Genomic DNA, 8,122 nt, shown 5'->3' on the forward strand with positions numbered 1-8,122 from the left:
CTAGTTAAGCAACACTTAAATGTGATGTAATTATCAGATTGAAATGGACAATTGAAAAGCAGTTGTGTATTGACACGACGCATTGCGAGATGATAAAGTTGGTGCAGTTAATAATTTCAGGGTAAAACAGCTATTTACTTTGGAACTTGCGGCTTGCATTTAATTCCATTGACCGACCTTCTCCAGTCTGGCGTTTTTGCATCCATTATCTGCCTTTTGTTAATCAGCCACGCTTCTATGTGTTACATTCTTGGTCCATACTGTGTAAAAAAACGATCAATAAAAGGAGTGTATAATAAACCGTCTGTGAAGGTTTAACTGCAAACGCGTGCGTTTTAAAGTGTGACGCGCGTGAACACGAAGGGGATTTCGGGGGATGCAACCACGGAGAGGAAAATGTACAATTCAAATATATAGTCAGTAATCCATGACTTCAGTTCGCAGTTACAGATCATGTTCAAAGTTACAATACAGAGCTTATGCATGATAAAAGAGCACCCAAAGTTTACATTAACAGCGCGGTTGGATTTGGCATACCAGGATTGGTCTTGAAGATATAAAGTAACTAAATCAGCGCGCCATAACCCATTAATACATTGACGATTCATAATCCTCAGTGTTTATGTTTATTGACTACAACCTAGTTTGTAAAATGTGTCCACAGTAATACAATTAAAGTAAGGGGACTTCATAAATTCTCCCTATTCCTATAAACATAGTTCTTATTAGGTTCCAACTATTACATGATGCCAAACCCCTTGTGCCTATAACTGCCCCCATACAGAATCTCAACTGAAACGAGTAGCAAGATTAGAACAAAGAAAATAACTTCATAAAATACAATGTAGTTATTCATCACACTTTCGGGAGTTAATAAAAATACTGGATAAACATGCGTTTCGTCATCTGAAACCGGTTCTCGGTTGGAGTAACGGTGATCCGAGGAACTGCATAAATCCGGTTCAGCACAGTTTCATGGTCAGTTGTGTAGCTACCTCGTTTTAATTACTGCTGGGACTACTTGGTTTCGAATTAGCAGGGAGGTTGGCCACGATTAAAAAAGTGATTAATTTAAGTAGTTCGGGAGTAGTGCACGCAGACACTGAATGCGAACGTGCTTGTCAAACATTTCAGTCCGAATTTGGTTTGGTGACTGGTTCAACTGAGTTCATCAGAGAAACCCGCTTATAATAGAAGATTCGTTCGCGGTACCGGTGTTGTGCCCAATTTGACCCCTGCCAATTATTACCCCTTCGTTCCAAATCGCTACATGTATTTGCCTAATCCTAACCCCACTCCCCTAATCCAACCCCTCCCCCAAACCTACGCCTAAACATACTAATACTAGAGGGGTAAAGAATTAGCAGGGGGTCAGAATTGAGGACCACACCGGACTCATCACTAATAGTGGTTGTATGAGGTTCACATATGGAGCGGAGTTCTCGTAACACGGTGTCTGTGACGACTGGCAGTCAGAGTTGATGGGGACAAATGATAGATTTCCCTGACGCTGGTGGGGTCGGAGAGATGTGCAGTGACGGAACTCTAACTGGACACAACCTTCTTGGACAGTTTTGCAAGAGGATGGTAAGCAAACAGTTTTTCTCCCGTGTCAGATTCAGTGGGGAACACATATGGTCATGTGTTGAACAGTACAGACGGGTCACCTATTAAAAAATGAAGTTATTTCACATCATTTAATTGATTGTCTAATTCTTATCAGATAGGTTTAATCACTCCTCATTTAATTGTTGACTGTTTCCCTTCCCCATTTTAAGACTTTTTGTTTACCTCACAAAAAGTGAGAAGTCGCAGTCAAGCAGATCATGCAATATCATACCCACCTTACTCTTTATTTTTACAATAAAGGTACTTTTCAGAATAAGTAAGGCCAGTTACTTTGTTTTGCATGTATTGATAGACAGCTCTCCTGGTGCTCAATGTTGAGCGGAATGTCCGGAGTGAGTTCAGATGCGTTGTGTGCGCTGTGTGAACGTGATGATACTGTAGTTCTAGACTAATGTCAGCATGTACTCACTCGGCACATTCCTCACAAAAACAGATTCAGTATTCCTCAAAATGAAGCCACATCATGCGGCAGGACATGACGCAAACATGTTAAATACACCATGTGTAATTCTAGTTCCACTCTTTTATTACCACCTCCAGGTATCTTGTGCTGGTGGTTGCTTCGATGATCAACCATTTCTAATAAACAAAAATGACTTTAGATTAAACATACACACTTTTATTTTTCTGAAGAGGGAAAATGAGGCCAGGCAGATGAGAAAAAGTAACGCAAAAGTACCGTTGCGCATTACTTTCACATAAAGTAGTAACTACGTAGGGGCGTAATTCGTCACTACATTGTAATGCATTTACTTTAAAAGTAACTTTATATAAGCGGATTAGTTCCGGTCCTTGATTCTGATTGGCTGAGCTGCGTTCGAAGCCTGTGATTATAATTACTCTACAAAACATACATCTTTATTCACGTCTGTGTGTGCTCGGCAACCACTTTGTTGAAAACACAACCGTTTTCTGAGGAACTAAAGTTTGGATTGGCGGAAGAATACTGTTTTTGTTAATAGCATTACATTTTATTTGTTTTATTTTGTGAAACCCTGCTAGATACAGTATATGGAATAACTGTTTTTATAAAATGCTTCACGTCATTCCCTAGCAGCGCCCCTTAGCTGTTATAAAATTCACTGTAAACCCACGGCTTCTTGTGGGCTTATTTTGCGTTATTATTATTTAATATGGCGTAATTGTTATAATATTGTGCTTACTCCTGTTCCCCAACGCTGCCCTTTTTTCCCTCTCAAAAAGCTTCCACACACTTCCTCACTCGTCCACTTTATTCCAGTGATTTAGATCCCTCGGTTAGATACTCAATGTTAAATACATGTTTATATCACCAATCCAGTGATATTTAGGGTGGTATTTCTGGATTCATCGCACATGATTCTTCAGTTAATGTTTGCGCTCAAGCCGTGTGATTCGAGTTTATGGCTAACAGAGCTGTCGTTAAAGGTGGTATCTGTGGACGTCAGCGTGAAGGAGCTCCTTGGAGACATAGTGCTGGTGAAACTTGAGAAGGAGAAACTCTTGTTCAATGATCAGTGGTACTGCAGATGCATCAATGTGACGATTCCGTCTGGAGAGCCGCCTCCAGTTTGTCCCCTGTTATCGCTGGATAGCCAATGAACAGGAAGTGGTTCTTCGAGATGGCAAGGGTGAGTCCCATCTCGACTGAATGAAGCGTGTCACAAATACTGTTGTGTGTGTATAATTATGCATGTATTTGTGCTTGTGCATTTAGGGTCGATTGCCTCAGGATGATGATATGAAAGAGTACAGGCGCATGGAGCTGGAATCCAGACAGCGAACTGTTCAGGTTTGATGCCCACAGTTTCCAATCCTGTGTAAACATTCAACAGATATATTTAATCAGTTGTTAATGTGTTTGACACCATACCATCCTGCCTCCATGTGCACGGTCGAAAGGACTGTTTGTTCTCGCACCAGCGCCCCCTTGCTGTCAGGGGTGGAATATCCTTTTTAAAAACCCCTCTCCACCCTTTGACTGGCGACGACTCACAACATTAACAACACGATAACCAAAGATTTTTTTGAACAAACCATTTATAAAAATTAAATAAGCATGGCTCCTACACGAGCCTCGTGTTGTGGGGGAATAATAACTTTTCATATCACCTAAAAATAATTCTCCAAACAACTGAAAGATGAATTTTGCTGTTTCTTGAAGGTGGAAGGAGTGGCGCACTGGTTTTTCCCGCTGAGCATCGATGCCAACACAAGCACTGAACTTCCTGTGGGACATTCAGTTTGAAACGGCAAATCTGTGGACTTCTCTTTGAATTTCCTTGAAGCGTAGGTTACACCGTTTGCGTTCATCTCTTTGCACGTATCACCAACAGATATGCATGCTGTTGATTTCCTGTGACTATTGCTAGGAAATATCTCGAAATAAATCTGAAACTGAACCAGACATTATGAGCATTCAGTTGATTTGTTTCTTGCCATGATCTTCTCTTTCAGGATTGCCAACCTTGGTCTTAATGGATTTATGAAGTTGTTCCAGTCCTCTTGGACCGATATTGCAGATTTCAGAAAAGTATTTGTGAAAATCAAGAACACTGTGTCAGGTTTGAATCATTTCTTCCTTTATTTATATGCGCTTTTCTCTGATACTAAACCAAGCCGTCTATTGAGTGAGGTAAATGCAAACACACTCCTGAACTCACTGGCAGCTGACTCTATTATTCTCTTTGACAGAGCATGTGATGCAGAGAACTGGAACGAGGACTTAATGTTTGGCTATCAGTTCTTGAACGGCTGCAATCCTGTGATGATCAGTAAGTGCAGGAATCTTCCAGACAACTTTGCAGTCACACAGGAGATGGTGGAAAGCTCCCTGGATAGAGGTCTCACACTACAGGAGGAATTAAAGGTCAGTAGAAAAACAAAACCACACATATTCAAATAAAATGTGAAGCTTTTGGAGGACAAGCAGTGAATATGCAGGTGTGCAGCAGAGTCTGGAGTGTGTCTGGATCAATTTCAGATGATGTGCCCCAAAGAAAGCTGTAGGCAGTGGTCAATTCTGATGTGAATAGAATAGAAATTCTCCAGTGTCCAATACTAAACGTGTCTCTGTTACAGGCAGGAAACATCTACATAGCAGACTATGCAATACTGGAGGGAGTGCAAGCCAATGCCACAGACCCAGATACCCACGCAGTATTTGGCTGCTCCCTTCTGCCTGCTGTACAAGAACAGCCAGAATGAAATCCTGCCGATTGCTATTCAGGTGCCTGCAGAAATAATGAAGGGAAAACCAGAGTACTTAAAAACTTGGTGCTTGAAACGAAGCCTTGGGGTTTTTACCAAATACTGTCTTTGCTCTCTGAAACAGCTCAGCAGTCAGAACCGCCGCAGAGGTCTTTCTTCTCCCGAGCGATGGTCAGTACGACTGGATGCTGGCCAAGATGTGGGTGAAATGCTCCGACTTCAACGTACACCAGCTGGTCACAAACACCTTCTCAGGACGCATCTGACCTCGGAGGTTTTGCCATCGCCATGTACAGACAGCTCTCTGCAGTCCCATCCAGTATACAAGGTAGCTTCCTTTAACGCTTTCATTGCTGGGAGATTTAGAGGTAGATTTACTAACTCTTTTGGTGTTAAAAATGTATTGTCAGGATTTACGAAAGACACGCAGTGAAACATTAGTGATGAAAAGGCATGGATGCAGTTATTTTTTTAGGAGTTTCCCTTTTATTTATGCGAGGAGATTATTAAATGAATCACGCAACAAGATTGACTAAGGTTTGTGATACTCAGTTTACTGGTATACGCTATTATTTAAAAAGCATGTGTTAACCCATTTAGTGCCTGTGTGTTTACAGCACTAGATTACACACAAGTTCTTGTCTTTCCAGGATTCAATCATGGTTTTTGTGCCCTAAAATTGACCAAGTATCTCAAGGGTATAACATGCAATGTACATTTTCCAGTTTCAGAATTACTTCTGAATTCTGATTGGATGAAGTGTGTTCAACTCATTGTAAAATACACTGATGTACTTTATCATATTGCTCTTGTTATAAAAGCTACAAGGCAATCAGGGCAGGTGTTACAATGATTTAGGCATGAAGCCCCTTTATCTGTGGGACAACACTGAAACGAGTGGCCTAGAGTGCCTGTTATTTTTAAATGCTTCATTTTCTCCTCACAGTTGCTGATACCTCATGTCCGTTACACCATTGCCATCAACACTGGACTGCAGCTCGTGAAAAACTCATCAATGAATCTGGGGTCTTTGAGAAGGTATCTTTAACCCTGCCTAAACACTACCTTGTTAGGAACCACAGCTTTTCTGTTCATGTTTATCTGCTTCGCTCACATGACTTTAAGGTCTGAAGATGCGTAGAGTTTTAAATTTCATTCTGTCATCTACCACAATACAATATTATCATAAGCCACAATACTGTACCCAAAGTTAACGTTATTCAAGAACGTAGAGTGATTCCACCTGAGGCTCAAATATAGGAATATGAATATTCCTTGCCTCCAAAAGCTAACGAACACTTTGGTGATGCCAGAGATGAAAATATTCACAACAGGCTTGTGATTGAGATTCAAAACAAGTCCATGGATAAAAACCCCATGATCTATACTTCCTTCCTCCTTGTGCACTGACCAGACATGAAGAAAGCAGGAAACCACACAGAGTCCAGTACAGCATTATGGGAGATGGAGTTAACATAAGTTTTAAGGGATAACAATTTGACTTTTCACATGGTACTGATGTAAATTAAGTATTAATATGTAGAGGTGCTACAACAGGCCAAAACCAAAACCCCATTAGACTTGAATATAATGTTATGCTGCATTGATTTTTCCCAGCACCCCTTCTAGATGTAGGGCTCTGGCTTCAAATTCACTGCACTTCTTTAAACAAGCATTTACAAAATGTAATCTGAGACAGAAAAATAATCACTAGTGTCCTACCTCGAAGGCTAACGGCACCGGTGGGATCGCAGTTGTTGAAGTGATTCATAAGGCCATGAAGACTTTAACCTACAAGTCCATGTGCTTCCCTGAGTCCGTGAAAGCTCGAGGAGTGGACAACAAGGACGAGCTGCCCCACTACTACTACAGAGATGATGGCATGATGGTCTGGGAGGCAGTGAGAAGGTAACTGATAAAATACACAAAAATGTACAGATGTTCAAATGCTACTGGTGAGATTTAATGACAATGAAGTAATTAGTAATTATTTTAAAATTTGCTGATTCATCGTTGCTCTTGATTTTTCCTCCCGTTTCGTTTCTGATGTGGTCAGGATCTTACTACTACGGCAGTGATGAGTCCGTTCAGGAGGACGAGGAGATCCAGGCATTTGTTCAAGATGTCTGCTCCTCCGGTATGAAGAACTGTCCCCAGAATGGTGGTGAGTACAGGATCCGATTAACTACAAGTGTGCATGTTCTTTTATGATTGCATATGCATTGTGTTTGCAATGCCGTACAAAGTCACATGTCATTGCATATAGCTCAAAATGTTACCCAATGTTCACAGAATTTCCAGATCTCCTGAAAACTCGGGAGCAGGTTGGTCGAGTACCTGACTGTTGTGATTTTCAACAGCTTCAGCACAACAGCTGCTGTTTAACTTCGGACAGGTGGGATGAAGCACTCTTTTCTGGACGAATCTAAACTATGCCTGGGTTAGTATCTGTTGGCTGATACCTGTGTGCCTGTCCTGTGTTTCGACCAGTTTGACTGGTTTGCCTGGGTCCCCAACAGTCCTTCCACCATGAGGAAGCCTCCTGCCCACACAGAAGGGCCAGTGGATATGAAGTACCTCATGGAGAGTCTGCCGGACCATGGGACGTGCCAGTTGGCATGTAGGAGCAGTCTGGGGCCCTCAGTCAGTTCCAGGACGGAGAGGTTTGAGGACTGATTATTCATAACTAGTTTGAATATCCTTAAAACACAAAACAAAGAAAACATAGTATTGTTGTCCAAATCTTCCCCAGCTGTTTTTTAGGTGTGTATCCAGATCAAATACTTCACTGAGCAACCAGTCCATGGAGGCCACTACGACTTTCCGCAAGAAAACTAGCTGAAGTGACCAACTCATCAAGAGCCGACAATGAAAAACTGAAACTGCCCTATTGGTATCTGTCTCCGGACAGAATCCCCAACAGCGTGGGCCATCGGAGAGAACATCTGTGGGGAATATAAATATATATATATATATATATATATATATATATATATATATATATACTTTTTAACTGGGCCATTTGGATCAACATCACAACATATCTCCAGAAACAAAATCATTGCTACAGTAACTGTAAGGATTTTAGTGAAAATGGTAATCTGGATGAAAATAATACAAAGTATTATACACTTACACCAAGAATTGGATGTCAATACAAAATAAAAACAAAGAAATATGCAATCAACATTCACGGTCATTGAAATGTGATGCATTTAGGGATTTTCATCAGCAACCTGTGGGTGTGTGTTACTTCAAGAGAGCAACCATCTGCAAACGTGCAAACAAATGTACTTTATATAAT

At 41.1% G+C, this 8,122-nt stretch overlaps 1 pseudogene; it reads left to right on the forward strand.

Annotated features, from left to right (window-relative positions):
* Window positions 1–3,230: 3,230 nt before the first annotated feature.
* LOC109099243 lies at window positions 3,231–7,487 on the forward strand (annotated as a pseudogene).
* Window positions 7,488–8,122: the final 635 nt, after the last annotated feature.

Source organism: Cyprinus carpio, chromosome A4, assembly GCF_018340385.1.
Source record: "Cyprinus carpio isolate SPL01 chromosome A4, ASM1834038v1, whole genome shotgun sequence".
Lineage (NCBI taxonomy): Eukaryota > Metazoa > Chordata > Actinopteri > Cypriniformes > Cyprinidae > Cyprinus > Cyprinus carpio.